At 41.4% G+C, this 16672-nt stretch overlaps 1 protein-coding gene across 1 annotated transcript in view; it reads left to right on the forward strand.

The window, feature by feature from the left end:
• The first annotated feature begins 15888 nt into the window (after nucleotides 1-15888).
• The window catches only part of bach2b (BACH transcriptional regulator 2b), a 95301-nt gene continuing 94517 nt past the window's right edge, over nucleotides 15889-16672 (forward strand). The window contains exon 1 of the mRNA XM_076755992.1: nucleotides 15889-16283. The gene's annotated coding sequence lies outside the window, so the exon portion shown is untranslated. The remainder of the gene's footprint in view (nucleotides 16284-16672) is intronic.

Consider the following 16672-nt stretch of genomic DNA (forward strand, 5'->3'; position numbering starts at 1 on the left):
GCTGATGGGCATATTAGTTTTGTAGGTAAGTGGTTTTGAATCAAAGAAATTTTCAGCTGCTGATGGAGCTTTAGGAAAAGGGATCAGAGTTATCACGATTCATCCTGAGGGGAACGGAAATGTCTGAACCAAATGTCATGAGAATCCATTTGATATTTGTTGAGACATTTCACTCGAAACTGAATGTCACCTCATGGTGGGGCAGGTGAAAAAGACAGTGGATCTCCAAAGTCATTAGGTTTCATACCGAAGGCCTCGTGGACATCTGGACCAAATTTTGTGGCAGCACACTGAATGATTTTAATGATGCATCTCAACAATCATCAACCACATGATGTCTGTAGAGGAAACGTAATGGGAGTCAACAGGATTCATTGACAGGACGCCATGTATGTTATTTCAGTCTGTACCAAAGTGGTGGACCGATGACGAAGAATATTCATAAGTATGTTTTCATTAGTGTATAATCAGCTGAAAAAAATAACTGTTTTTGAGCTCCTTTTATCTACAGAGGGACTGGGTCCTCTTCCATCTACTATGTTGCACCATCGTGTATCTACAGTAGTCCAGAGCGGACAAACCAAACACGGGACGACCTTCTCACTGAACAATCAACCATCTACTGATTTACTGACTGTAACTTCTCAAATGTGATGATTTGCTGCTTGGATCTGTTTTCTATCATTGTTAAATGAATGTAGGATCATTTTGGACTGTTGGGTCAACAAAGCAAGACATTACATATGCTTAATGTTCAGGTCTCCACATACTTTTGACTAATTAGCATATTTCCCTTCATTATTGCTTTTGAATAAAACTGGTTTTTGCTACATACCTATCGTTCAGCAGTATGTATCCAATTATTTCTGTGCCTCATTGCATTTTCATTTTGTTTCATATGCCGACAAGGTCAAAGACATTTTTCAGTCCTTGCAGGCGTATGTCATCATTATGAGGTATGCTCTGTGCTCCACCGCTCAGAAAACACAGCAGACCCCCGTCTGGAGGACAGTCCAGTGTCAACACTCCCTGCCCCTGATACAGTGTCTGTCTTCAGCCAGCAGGTGGTGCTAAACATCCAGTCTTTGTCATTACCACAGACTCGCGAAGCTGTTTTCCACAGACAAAGAACCATACATCTTCAGCGCATCAATGGCCGGGATCAAAGTGAATCCTTATTATGTCATGCTACAAGGCCCAGTCCGACCTGCTTTATTGATTGTGTGAGCAGACACTCTTTTGAATTGAGCTGATTTATCTAATGTAGAAATAGATTCAGTTACATAAGCCGTGTCTGGCCTTTGATGGTGAGGACCCTGAATATGACCTGTTTGTCTGTTGGCAGTAAAACAGCCCAAGCTTCTGGTTTACATTTCAAGTTGAAAATATCTGAGCATTCTCCTGACAAAGATGCCTGTTTTGTGACTGTCTGTGTTTGAAGTTGACAGCTAAATGGGGAACAATGAGTCATTTTAGTGTGGAGAAATGATGTCATCTTCCCTCTTCAGCCAGGTATTGTGTATGTGCTCCTGCTTGCCCTCCCTGAACTGGTGGAAACAAGGAAGATAGCGTATTGTTGCCAGCTTTGTCCTGTGCTCCTTTGTTCTCAGAAGGACATGTAGTGTTTGGCCCACTGTGGACTGGTAGGAAATCAAGGGCGATGGTCTGTGTCTGCGTGCATGTGTGTGTTTGTGAGTGTATGTGTGTGTGTGTGAGAGAGAGAGAAAGAGAGAGAGAGGAAAGAAGGCTACTGTCCATTTGTGGTGCTATGACTGTGTTTGCAAGCTAAGATGATACCTCAAAGACGACCTGCTTCTCTCAGTGTCTGTGTGGACGGTTGGATAATCCTTCATAATTTTCTGTACCACTGCTGTAATAATACCTGAGTTCTGGTCAGAGCCAAAGATCATATCTTAAATGTTAAGACAACACTGACAACAAGATTGCTGTCAAAATAAAATCTAGTCTGAAATGACTTCTAGATGAAATCTGGAAATATCTGATAACAGAATGAGTAAAAGATTATACATTTGACACTTGACAGATTTTGATACCTAGAGGGCTACGAAGACATTTTGTCATCAAAAAAGTACAGATGCTCACATTTAGTGCCTAAAAACTAAAAAACTAAAACCTAGTGAAGACTGTTTATTGAAAGGTGCTTCGGTAGTACTGGAGCCTTAAACTTGCAACCATTTGGCAAGGCACCCTGGCAAACGCTGTCACCATGAAAGGGTGCTTATGTTTTCCACCTTTATAAACACGATGTGTTTACCTGTTTTGACTTTCATGCAAATGATGAGATGATGCACGGTAACATCCTGATGTGCCTTTGTTCAAGTGCATTAATGAACGTACGGCTGTAATGTCAGCCCTCTTCCTTCTTTGCAAAGGAAAGTTGATGTTGCACTTGAAAACCTGTGTGTGCTTTAGATTTTATCTATGGCATGGTAGCCATGGAAACTGGGTGACATAAATAGGCTAGCAGTGGCAGAGAGAGATGTTGCAGTTTTTAATAATGGACAGAATTTGGGTCATAATATCTTGCATGTTGGTCTATAAATTGCACTGTGTGCCAGTTAGGATTCCATTAATCTGCATGAATCCCTGGTTGGTCTTCAAAGTGGCTGCAGGCGATTATTTAAGAACTCGATGAGGACTCCTCTGCAGAGTCAAAGAGCATCACGTTCTAGCATCAAATTCTTTGTTTACTCTACTTCATGCATTATGTAATAATTACGCATTACATTTAGCCGCAGTAACAGAGTAAGTATGCTAATTGGGATCATGAATTAATTTGTTATTTGGAACAGCATTCAACTCTGTCATTCTCCATTCATAATTTCACTGCAAGTCTATTTAGAGGGGCACTAATGAGGGTGAGGGGAGGGAGAGTGTGAGCAGCTGCTCCTTTTCTGATGCAAAATTGGGAGCAAAAGCTTTGACAAATGTATTTTTTATTATTTTTTTCTTATTTTTTCAACTTGGTGTATCAGTACGCTGCTTCTGTTTGCTCAATGTTATGAGTCATGGAGGAGAGGCTGAATTAAGCCTTTTGTGAAATGGTAGCAGCGGAGGGGAGAAGGGTCAAAGCATTCTGTGCAGCCTGCTGGAAGACACCAGGTACAACTCAGTGATTGAATTTCCACTCCATCAGTGTGGAGGATGACAAGGGACCATCATCCACCCACTCACTCATCAAGGCACAGATTCAAAAGCATCTCTCCTACTCTAAGTGTCAGAACTCGAAATGGCAATGGAAAGTGTCCTTCACCTTAAAAACTGCAGTGGAAACATTGGAAACTGCTTAAATATCTTAAAATATTAATTCCGCAAAATTATTTGAATGTATTTGTATGGGAGAGAAAAATGAAGTTGAAGCACTTCACCTCCTAACACCTTCTTATGTCTTCAGTACTCTACCCGACTGTCTACAGTTGTAAAGAAATACATCACTGATGCAAAATATTCCAAGGTACAATCAATTCACGGAAGACGCATAATGGTCCATGTCCACAGCCTACAATAGCCAACGAGAGTCTGCATTGAAAGGTGGTACCTGGTTTTCCCTTTTTTGTGTAAGAATTGAGCCAATTGCAACCAATTGTGCTGATTATTGGCACTGTGTATAGCTAATGAAAATCCAAAAATGAGGATGTGCGGCTTCAGTGGGTAATTTACACAGCATCTGAAATGACAAATATAGTAAATGTAAATGACCTAAATATAAAGATTTGGCCAATGCATGTGAAATCCAACCAAAACAAGTATGTATCCATAGCCTCCTTTGCTTGGCTCAAGGTAGAGATAATAGATGGAGACACACTCATATGAGGCATTGGTAGTTATGGAACCCATCGTGCTTTGTCTGAAACACAAGGCCGCTTCTGCTTAATACAAGCACACCATCTGATCATGCAATCCTCTGTTTCCCTCTGCATGAAAGGCCAAAAGAACCTCTCTCTTGCCAGGTGAACTGCTTTGTCAGCACCCACATGTCCCATGACATCTTGCTAATTCTTAAACACCATTTGTTTCAGTTCAGAAGGATCGAAGAGTCATTTTTTTGTGCAGTCTGCATGTCCTCCGGAGTGAAAAAAGGTATAGTACTCGCTGGTGAGTCATCAGTTGTTGAGAACCAGTGCAGCAGCTCATGGCACGTTTTCCACCACTTGTCTCCTTGCCAGATACCTACAACTACATCTGTGTGCACAGTTTCTGTGTACTCACCTTTATTATTGTGAAATGTTTTTTTCTGATCATTTCCTACATTTTTCTCTCCTTGGATCCTCTACTGCAACAACCAACCCATTTCAATAAATACTCAGTTGTGAACCGATGCATGTCTCCTGCTCTTGAATGCATACAATTGGATTACACCAACATTTAGGTAGTTTGGGCCAATAACAGACTTCAGCTTATGTAGTCATTATGTCTGTGCCTTGGACACTGTACACATTTGAATTCAATTTGTGGCTTAAAGTATGCTGATTTGCATACAAATGTTAGAAGATGCACATGAAAGGAAATCCTATGGAAACTGAACATTTTGACGCTTTTGTATAAAAGTAGTTAAAGGGCAAAAAAGCATCCAAACTAATTAACTGTGGGACAAAACCTCCAGATGAGTTGTATTACTGTATTTATCACCACCGGTCAATGTAACACCTGCCTGTAATGTGTTGAGTTGTGAACAGCTGACCACAGCGGACAGCATGCTGCTGCCTCATGCTGGAAAGCACTGCATGAGTAAGGTGAGGCATCTGTGTGTCACGGTAAGATGAACATCTTCTTCCCAGATGGCCTCAGGTTCAGGATAGAATGAGTGGAAAGTAATGAGAGCAGTGCTATAACAGAAAAAAATGCCTATTGTTCACTGCCTCAGCAAATCCCTTACACCTAGGTTGATATTTTGTGAGTAATATATGTAGTGTGTGTCAGCTAAGTTTTTATTCAGCCTGGATGTTATGGAAACCTCTGAGGCCGTATTGATGCTATATTACTAACATTCTCCACTGTAGGGTTTAAAGCTATTTGCACCACAGCATCCCTTCAGTAGCAGGTGAAACTGACTGTAGGAGGCAGGCCGTGGAGTTAAAAGCAACAAGCCAGTTTCTTGCCATGTAAACACAAAGCCTACATCAACCCGCACAGTTTTCCACAAGCAAAGGTCTAGGAAGAGCAAAATCAAATGTCAAGAGGCTTTATTTACTTGCTGGTTTGACTTGAGGTTTGCAGGTCTGAGGGTGTAATCTGTGCAGCCAGTTTGCAACAAGAAAAGAAGCTAATCTCAGGCCCCATTGGCCCGCCTTCATGCATGCATCGGTTCTCAACTGCACTGATCCACTGTATTCAAAGAGTTTTGATAATTCAGCACAATACCAAAAACATAACACCCAGGATGCTAATGTACAGTCAAAGTTGGATGAATTTTGATAGAAATGTTCAGACTTTAGTTGCACTCCCACAAAGCAACCGTGTTGGTCAGCAATGTTTGAGCCTCATGTATTATCATTACATTCACAGTCAAGATATGAAAGTATCATTGTGCGAATGTAAACGAAGATAACTGAACTTTTCAGGTTTTGTTCATGTTTTAAAAAGAAATCAAAGAGATATATCATTACTGGCTACTGTCGAGAGCTGGGAAATAGAGTTGCACCTTGGGAAACAGGTTAACAATCTTTTTCGGATTATTCGGATGTATTTATTCATATCAAACTCACGACACTAACTTATTTATATTGCCAACATTGACATTGTATCGCCTTAGAAATACGTTAGCAAACAGTTGCCTATTTACACATCCAGCAGACACAGAGTAGTATTAGCATTCATTTCATGTCATGTTGGTGTCGACATACATGAGTCCAATGTTTACTCTTCTTTTAGCACCTCAATGCTCCACTATGTTCACCAGCTAGCCTCTCATGCGTCTGTCTGCGGTTTGGTGCTGAGGGGGTTCGTGTACAGTGCGCTTTTAGAGCTTTTCCACTGAAAAACAGCTACCTGCTGCTTGGAACAACGTTGAGGAGAGCAGAGATTGAAAACAATGACCTAAAAGAGGCTAAAAGGCTCAACAGAGCCGAAGAATCTGCAGAGCTGGTGATCATTGTCCCTCCGTTTGTCGTCACAAGGGACACACTACACATTACAAGTCAGCCGTTAAGTCCTTTGATGCTTGCTTACATAAAATTGTTAATTTTGCAGCTTTGAATAATTTCCAAACATTTTAATCTGAAGAATTAATCATATATCTATATGGTTTTTTTGGTCAGGGGAAGAAAAAAATAACCATATTGTCACCAATGGAAGACATTGCCTGACTGAAATCTGTTGAATGTAATAAAAACCTAGTATCACGGCGTGTAGCTCCTGTAATCACATTCAGGATGTGCATAGTAGACCATGTGTGCATGTGTGTGAGTGTGAGAGAGAGAAAGAGAGAGCCGGAGAGTGCTGGCGAGTGATTTTGGAGTGGGACAGTGCGACAGCCTGTTATTATGGCCCATGTGACTGACAGCGTGTGGGCGAGAAGGTAATTGCTGAAGTATGCCTGCGGTGACGAGGGCCTTCAGGGGAGCGGATGTTCAGCAGACTGAGGCACGCAGAGCACACAGAGAGGCACAGCGAGCCCAGAACTGATGACTCATCTCTCACACCACATTCACTCCTGTTTGTTTACTCCGCTCATCAACAGCCTGAGCCAGAGCGGTGACAGACAGGGAACTGTCACCCAATGATCAGGCCGTCTTAAAAGATTTCACCTGTTTAGACTTCAGCACAAGCTGCTTAGTTAGATCCAGGTCCACCTCCCATGTAAACAGCCTCCAGAGCTGACAGACTGTAAGCCTCTGTTTAGTGGACTGAGAAGGAGAGTCAGTTTTACCGTTACTTATTACATTTATTCGTTGTCGGTGTATTTAGATTTGGTTATGAGGAAATGTCTATAAAATGATGCAAAAGGTATTCAAAATATTTCCATTTGATGCTATCATACTTTGCTTTAATGAAGAGCTGGAACATGTCGATAAATAACCCTACAGTTAGTGTGGTTTTCAGATATATCTGTGTGATTTTTTTTTATAAATGATTATTTACAAAGCAGACACAAAGCAACATTATCATTCACCTGAAGTCTTTTTTCTGGCCCCCTGATGAATGTCAGTCATTCACTCTCCTCTTAGCTCTGTTTTGCTGTCGACCACCTCCTGAGAGGCACGTCTGGCACTGTCGCTGCTAAATGCACCACTGTGTTCACCAGCTAGTTGCTACACTTGTCTGTGTGCTGTTTGCTGCTGGGCAGGTGGTGTGCAGTGGCTTTACCAGCTGCCAGCTGCTGTCAAAAACAAAGATGATGTTGGTAGAAACAGTACGCTAAAAGAGGCTCAATGCGCTGCAGAGCTGAGGGAAAGCAGAGCTAATTGTCAGCGGGTTTGTCACTCTTTTGTGACTCTTTTCACTTTATACATAGTTGATCTATCCTTCAAAAAAAAAAAAATATATTGATTCGTGCAACTTTAAAAAGTGTTTGACAGACATAGAAATTCACAGCACGTTCTGAAAAAACTGCTGTGACTTTTCACTGGTTATGATACAAACCTTTGTGGTATTTGCAGGATATGAACGAGCCGGATTTAACGGGCGTGGTGAGAACACATACTGCAGTTTGAAAGACGTCAGATCAGCATCTGCCTCGAAAAACACTTCTATCTTAAATTGCATGATATAATCTCCACCTTTCAGATTCTCTCCAGAGGTTCAAAATGCAAGCTAAGATTTACAGACCATTTTCCAAACCTGCAGAACAATAGCCAGCGCAGAAATCCCTCCTCCCTGGACAGTCATATTCCTGCTCTGCAAGTCCAATTTGCTTGTGCAAGAAAAAAAAAAAAAAGATGTTTGTGTTTATGTGTCAAGAAACTGGCTTCCCGCCCATCTGAACATTACAACTCTTCAACTCACTCACCACCCACGTACAAGCATGCCACGCACTTGTACACACACCTGACAAACACACAATGACAACCTGTCATCTGTATAGGTTGAGGCTTTTACTTTTTAATCTCTGAGGTATGGTGAGAGCTGCAAACTGGCTCAGTTTATCAGATGAATCCTGTGGCAGGCCAGAGGCGAGGTTCCTTAAACTCAGCCAGCCAAACAGTAGTTCCTCAGAGAACACACATTAGGAAGTGAGTTCCTGCACCTGGGTTTTTCTGCAGCATTCCAATATTTTCTGTCTGTTAGCCTCTGTGACCCCGTAAAACCCGGCGGTGGGTTCATTACTACAAATGCGCAGTGTGTTGTGCACTCAAGCATTGTTCACAAGTAAATCTATTCAAGTTTCCAAAGAGACCAAATATGACGAAAACATTGAGAATAATTTCCATTCCAGTGACTGATGCAACCACAAACATGGAAGATTCAAGGCTTTATTGTCATACACATGGAGAGAAAGCTGAACTGTATAATGGAATCCTTTGTTTGCTGTCCTCTCTGATCGCCACAGAGAGAAAAACAAATGACTTAAAAGGGTTAAGGCCTCCAACTTCACTGAGCCACCAGTGAGTCATGACCAACTCACACAGAGCTTGATTTGAAATTCTTGTGGAGATCCAAAAATTTTCCAAAGAAACCAAATAAGTCTGCAAATCAATCAGAAAGTTCAAACAAGAGTGTGGAAGATTTAAAATAAAATGAAAACAAATAAAAAAAAGTTTAACTGAAATACAAAACACATTGTTATATGTACGTCCTTCTTATGTTTGTATCATTGCCTCAAAATAAAATGAAACTCATTGCTTCATGAAGATGGGGGTGGCAAAAATAACTATTTACACATGAATCAGTATTTGAAATGATGTATTACATTCAATAATTCACATTACATAACTTCAGGTGTGTCCTACTTTCATACAGGATGAAATGATGAGTGTGCCTGTGTTTCACTGCATCATTTTATTTATTCATGTTTTTACTCTGCATTAACCTCAGAGGTTGTGTTTTTACACTTTTCAGGACACCAAACATGTCATATTAAAAAGGTGTTCAAACACTTTCTGCTCTGCATCCTTCATTTGCAGTTGCATCATGCATTTGAATATTTTACTACTAGCAGATTAAACATATGCTGTAGTGTTGAAACGAGTAGATACAGAAACGTGTCAGACACTATAGAATATTCTTCTAACCTTCTAGCTGCGTCAGAGACGATGTAAAGGTTCAACAGGGTTCAAGAGGTTATGTATGTATACCTGAATGTTGTTGCGTGTGCGTGCATGTGTGGATTTGTTGACACAGTAATAACGCGTGTGGATTTGAAAAGTGCATTGCTTGTGTGTTGCCTTTCATGTCTTACATTGTGTGTGTTTGTATGTTTTTTCGAGGAATTGAGGGGTTGAAGGGAACCTGAGCCTGATAGGTCGCTCAGTGGCAGCCACTGTTATGAATGGCGGTTGGATCAGTCCCTGAGGCACTGTCAGACTCGAAGTAATTGATGTAATCAAAGGCATTTGGCTTTGGGTCACATGCCAGCTCGCTGGCTGACAACAGCGCTGCATTTACGTCTTTGTGCCTCTGCCTGGACTCGCTGCTCTCCTTAGCCAGCAAATTCGTGGAAGTTCTTTTTGGCTGGTGATCCTATCTGGGCGACCGCAAACCCTGATGAATCACAGGAAAGTGAGTCATCCTTGCTGTGGAAGTGATGACTCTTTGACCGACGTGTCTCTCGCTCTGAGCAGGGCTTTTTTTTTTTTTTCATGCTTCTGGATTTGCTTTGAACACTTTTCTTATGAGTCATTGCTTGAGCATATGCAGGATTTTACATGTGCCTGTTCACAGAGTGCAGAGTGCAGTGCAAAGAGTGTACATTTACTGCTCTGGATATGAACTGTGAAGCGTGCTACTTTTACTGCATGAAAAGCCCAATGAAATCTCCAGATTGCTGAATAAAGAAAAGTGTTCTTTAAACCGTACATTGTAGTTCCACAATATGTTGCAAATGGCTGTAATGAACACTTTAACAATGACCCTTTCTCTGCGCAGACAGGCTCCTGAATAAGCTGCATACAGCCGCGGTTTACATGTCTGTTTGTGCACAAATGAATACAAAAACTGATGTTGTAGATGTTATGTTTCATCTAATCCCTCCTAAACAGCAGTATGTGTTTACTAATCGGACTTTTTCACTCAAGTGCATCCCAGTAGTGCTGCATCAAAGAGGTGCATGCTTGCATGGGAAGGCAAAATCTGTGTGGAAAACAACACAAATCTCCAAGTTATCTAGTCTTTAAGATTATTTTCATGACACTGACAGACATTTCTAAATTAGTATTGGTTAGTTCGAAGTCGTGGGATGATGGGAGTTGTCGTCTTCATTGTTACACAATCATCACTACCAGTGAAAATCTATTTGATGTGAGTCAGGCAGAAATGTTGAAGCATTTTATTCATGTTAAGTTCAGTCACATTTGTCACCTTCCCTCCTCAGTTTGTTCTGTTTGTTATGTTGGCCTGTTCTTCCCCTGAAGATAAATAAAACTGCACATGGTTTGAAGTTGGTTTATCCAGTTGCTGGCCTTCTTTGGAGTGGGAAGCCTGGAGGGAGCGCATCTGTTATGCCAAGGGTTCCCCTAAACCGGGGCATAACACTCCCCAACATATCATCTGGTGTACACTGTGTTTCCCCAGAGGTTAGACCAGCGAGAGGGGTCAAGGGCTTATGACGCCACTGACGGGTGACCAAATGAAACACACCATTATTACAGATTACGAATTGTCCAATATATACTTTACATTCAGGTCGCAGTTCACATTACACAAAGTAAACAGAACATAACATGGTAACACTCATAAAATATACATGAACAAATGGCATGAAATGAGTTCAAGGTACCAGTTATGTTATAAATTAAAAGCAATGAAAGTCACTGTACAGACAGGTTAGGCAGGTTAATCTTACAATATGACTATATTACAATGAAAAAATGACAACAACTACTTTAATGTGTCTCCTGTCAACTACAGCTGTTAACTATGTTGGACATACGGTGTGTCAGATCAGGACCAGCGCAGTAACATACCTGCACGCTTGGTTAAAAAGTAACGTTGAGCTGAATGGACATGCTGTATGTTTTGGTTGCCCCTCAGTCAAGCATGCATGACAGGACGCATGTTCTTCTCACATCTATCAGTGAAACAATAACATTCCACCTTTGTTGCACAATCACCAGCATTGCTTTGTCCTTGTACTGAGGCTTTCTGAATTTACATAGACTGGGCCTTCCTCTGCATGGAGCTTCCTCTTTCTGTCATGGAGGAATGGTAGACGTCTCACATGCTGCTTTTATTAAGTCTAATTAGACTTCCTGACATAAGAACATAGTGTTTGTCCACAGTGTGAGCGCTGGGCGGGAAGGCTAGGCCAATGCCATTGCTCTGTAGGCTCTTTCACCCCCCACCACCCACCACCACCACCAGCCCATTCATCCCCCACGCCTTCCTCCCTTTTCCGCCACCCAACTTCAGTCAGCCTCCTTTCTTAAAAGGGCCTCCAGGAGAGGTCACTGGGTACAGGAATGCCACCGCTCACTCTGTGTGTGTGTGTGTGTGTGTGTGTGTGTGTGTGTGTGTGTGTGTGTGTGTATGTGCGTGCCAGCCAGGACTCTATACTCTGTAATTAAATTCTCCTCATGCATTTAGTGCATTTAGCATTGGGAGCATGAGCAAGATGTTGACTGTGAATGCACTGCTCTGAGACAAAGGGGTCGAGGTTCATCTCCCAGCCCCTTTAGACACGGGGCTGCTCCTGCCTGCTGAAGGCCCCCAGCCCAGCTTTGGATCTCTACCACTCTAGGTTTCAGAATTAAAAACCCTCAGATGTCCCAAAGGTTTCTGAGTGGATGGATATGAATATGAATACCTTCACTAATCTGGGGGATTAATTGCCGGATTGTCAAACTGTGTCTCTGGACCCCAAAAATCACCCCTTGACGGATTGCAGTTCTGCATTAGTGCTGCACTTTTTATTTGGCATTTAGCTCCTTATTTCAGGGCAACTCTGATTTTCCTCTGTCACATTTGACTTTTAAATTATGAGTAATGCATATTAATTTCAAGTTACAGTATGTGTAGGCTGCAATGAAATCTGTGCCTGTCATCTGAGTTCTTAGAAGTAAGCTGACTTTGCACATTAAAAAGTACCATTCGGATTAAGCAAATTGCAGCAGCGTGTTTAAAGTCCAACTGAAATGTGAAATCTCTTCACTTTTTATATAAGGATAAAACATAGCTATAAAATATAGCCTAGAGATAGTGCGGCTATTGCAAAGATTTTATTTTATTTTAAGAGCAAGCCTTTGTGTTGTTTCCACATTTTTTGGTCCATATAACAGTTGGTTACCAACAGCTAGCAATTAAGGCTGTGTCTTAAAAACTGCAGTACAGTGACAAGAGAATAAGCATTGTCTGTTATTAGCTGTGTTAGTACTGAAAAACTACTGAAAAGATGCCAGGACATTACTGTGTTCCTGCTATGCCGTGAAGTAGCACACAGAGGAGCATACTGAGATGGTTACGCAGTATTTTATGGAGTAAAATAAAGTGATGTAACCAACTGTTAGTGGCCATCCACACAGATATTGCACCAATAAACAGTAAAGTGCATAATGTCAGTACTGTAATCAGCTGGAGGAAACTGATGGAAGGACGCTGTTACTGCAGAAAATTCACATTTCTTGTTTTTGGAGTAGCAATTTGGAACAAATAGGTAGACTTCATAAAACAGATACATATACAAAAGTGTCTTTCAGTGAGGCCGCTCTGTGCTTCCTCTGCTTCTGCATGTCTTCATTCTCTCGAGAATATATAACATAAATATACATAAGGTTTGTGGAAGAATGATTTGGTGCCTATCTAATCAAGAATTCATGCATTAAAGATAGGAATTCAATTGCAATGTCATTTTGAAACTTTTTATTTTTTATTTTTTTGCATTGTATTTCATAAGTTGCCATGCTCCCCATCATAAAATGATATCATCACTCCTTTGCATACAGCATGGACATTTTTTTTTTCTGACTCTCACCTACTTTGATGCTTTCTCCATGCCACTAACAAATGCCTGTTGGTGGTGTTGTTTTGATGTCAGCAGCAGCACCATTTTAAATCGTTGCTTTAATGCATGCACCAGCACAGGGAGCTGCTCTTTGAATGCCACTCATGGAATATCCTGTGAAAAGTGACGACTGCCATGAAGAAGGAGCTGTCTGCTGTACTGTGATAATTCATAATTACATGCAAACTCCCCGGGGGTAGTTTTTACATTAGGAATTAAAACATCTCCTGTGAGTGTTCGCTTGTCCAAATAGGATGTGAGCTCCCTCCAGAACAAAAACCCTGCCTCCCTCACATAGCTGATGTCTAAGCCGAACAGCGTTCTCCAGCTTACCTCCCTCCCACTGCCTCGCTCCGCTCATTTACCATCAGGCCTTTGCATGTCTGTTTGTTTGTTTGTTCTGGCGTTTTCACTTCAACAATTTAAGAAATCAGCCCCCACATGAATCATTTTCTCAACAACTAACAATCACTTTGTCTGACCGTCCATCTTACTGTACAATATTATAACATTATAACAATATGTTTCTTTAGGACCCTTGAATGTATCTTTTGAACTTAACTCTTACTTTATAGTACATTAGCCTTCATATGCCCATACAGTAAGTAAAACACAAGGATTTTTTTTCCCTCAATCTCCTTCCAAAATGTATTGTGCTGTACAATTCATCATAAGAAATTTGTACCACCAAAGTATAACATCAGCTAAGAACTAAGAAGTCCTTTGTCACGGCCTTGTTTTAGACCTCTGTTATTTTCATGCACATTGTACGCATATTGTGCAAATTGCTGAACAAAGTTTTATTTAAGCAAACTACCACAAGCTAGTTGAGATAGAAACCTGGGGCCAGGTGCTATTATTCCAGCATAGTGTGGTGCGCCAACTGGTTGCTTTCATGGTCTCTGGGCAAATACTGAAGTTGCCAAGTACTGTATAGTCTGCCGCAGGGTTAATGAGAGCCCATGCAAGCCAAATAATAATAATAATAATAATAATAATAATAATAATAATGCAACTTGACATATTTGAAGAGTTCACTAAATCAGTTTTGGTAGCTCAGTAATCTCCCACTATATATGAGGGTGTTTATTTGTTCATACAAATTATTTGGGCTGTTCTGGTTATTAAAAAGGACACTTATTCCCTCACTTCTACACTTGCTTCTACACTGCTGCCATTTTTCTTGAAAAGAGTTCAATCTCTTCTGCCTCACCAATTTTAAGGTGCATAAATTCCCATAAAAAAAGACTATAAAAAAAGACTACATCCACAATGCAAGTTCATTTAGAGAGTATAGACAATAAAGCCACGGATCAAAGGAACCTGCCAATGGTAATAACCGCATTCTCAAACACACTGCAGAGGAAGCAGCATGAGTCCAGATGAGTCTGTGCTGACATCACACAGCAGTGCTCCATTAGCTATTAGTAGTAGTATTAGCATTAGTCTCAGTATTATCATCGTGTTGTTGTTGTGAGACTCATCATTAGGTTATTCATTTATCTTTACCTGCTTCAGCATCAGCAACTTGAACTGCATCATCATCATCATCATCATCATCATCCCTTGATTGGTCTGAAATGGTCCAATGAAAGAGGGAACAAATCTTTCAATTAAATCTACATACATTTCTACAAAGTAGTTTTTACATTTCTACAAAGCAGAATAAAGTAGAAATGTAAAAACTGGATTCAGATTCTTTGTATGTGTCCACATACTAGGCCGATTCTTGTATAAACTGCCAGCAGGTCACTCAATAAGTTATGCTCTCTTTTCAGATTGGTTCATTTAAATAGTTTCTAAAGGCTCGATGAAGTAAAACTATGAAAACTAAAAGTATTGTCTTCTTTCTTATCTTGTTATTGTTTTTTTTGTTTGTTTGTTGATCGCCATTCCCATTGGTTGTTACCTCGACAACAACTCCTCTTCCCATCTCACCACCCCTCAGATTTGTGTTGCAACTCCTTGGTTGGGAATCATTTCTTTTATGGTATTCTGTTGCCAGGAAATATCACCATAATTTTTTTTGGCAGTTTTTAAAACCCCAAACTATTCATTTCTAAGATGTGAAGAAACAGAGACCTCCAGCAGGCTTTGCCAAGCCTTCTGCGTGATCAGTGAATCATCCTGACATGGACCAGTCACAGCAACAATCCAGCAGCACTCACACTGCCCGAGGTGTGAAGCTGTGCCTCTGTGAAAACAAAAAGGAATACAAAAAAACATGTTGAATCATTACAACCCCATTTTAAAAACAGGCATACTGTACACTACATGTCTTTCAGTAATACAGTTTCCATATTTTCCATATGTTTCTTACACATACAGTAATTACTTGCACGTGAAAACCTATACAGCAACAAACCTGCTTCTGATTCTAAAAAACTACAAATCTTATAGGCCTAAATAAATCAAAGAAGTTTTTCAAGCATTTTCTTTTGAGTTGGGACACTTTATTATCATGTCATGTAACATGCTTTCGACGGAAATGAGCTCCACCTTAAGAGTTATAAGGTGGTTTGAGTCTTAGCGAATTCTAGACTACATTCGTTGTCGCGTCTGCAGCTTGTGAAAAACGCCTTGTGTCATCTTTCACCGTCATATTCCCGCTGTGTGCACCGGGAGCAGGGGAGGGGAAGGAACGGGGAGCCGAACCAGCGAGCACGAGGGGAGGGATTTGAGTGAGCAGCCAGTAGTGCGATTCTCCAAGCTCCGCTGCGCACAGACGAGGGCGTACGCGCGCGCTTCCCGCCGTTACCAACGCAAAGCCGCCCCGCGCTAACGATGTTGTGAATGAGGGGATAGAGTGACGTCAGCGGCCGAATGTCAACAATGTAGCGACTGAGAGTAGGCGTTCCAGTCGAGTGTAACAAACAGCGGAGACGGAGCGGCACGCCGCGCTGGATCACCACGCACACATTCACACGCGCGCGCAGTCGTACTCACAGCGGCAACAACAGACTGTAGAATCACCGACGTTGTGTTTTTTTTTTTTTTTTTTTTTTTTTGGTTGGAAGTGAGAAATAACCGAGTTGCAGCCACGGGAGAAGAAGTCACCTATCTGCAGCCGGGAGGCTTTGAGGAAACGACAAAGCGAGTCATCATGTGAAAGAACTTATGTGGGAAACGCACAAAAGGGCTGGAATACGAGCAGAATAGAAAGTAAAAGGTGAGCTGGCATGCACGTTTCCCAGCGTCTTTTCTCCCTCTCTGGACAACATTTCGCTGTTATTTGTATGAATTCCTCGTTTGTCAATCTCAGTCTATTGTTGATGCTCTCATAACCGAGTTGCAAACTTGTGTAAGTGGCGCAGCGGTGGGCTCCAGCCTGCAGAGAGCCCTCCCTGCGATATATGGAAGAAAGTCACTTATAGAAAAAGAGAAAAACCGCATGCATGAATGCTGAAAGCTCGGCGGCGGTGCGAGTATTTAAGGATGTCATGTTTTGGGGTGTGAACGCGGGTTCAGGAGTGAAACTCAACTCTGTACCACATCCTGTTATGCTTTGAGTCAACGCGCCGTGTGCGCTCCCTTTTCTCTGTTTTTGAGAAGTAGATG

Source organism: Chaetodon auriga, chromosome 18, assembly GCF_051107435.1.
Source record: "Chaetodon auriga isolate fChaAug3 chromosome 18, fChaAug3.hap1, whole genome shotgun sequence".
Classification (NCBI taxonomy): Eukaryota; Metazoa; Chordata; class Actinopteri; order Chaetodontiformes; family Chaetodontidae; genus Chaetodon; species Chaetodon auriga.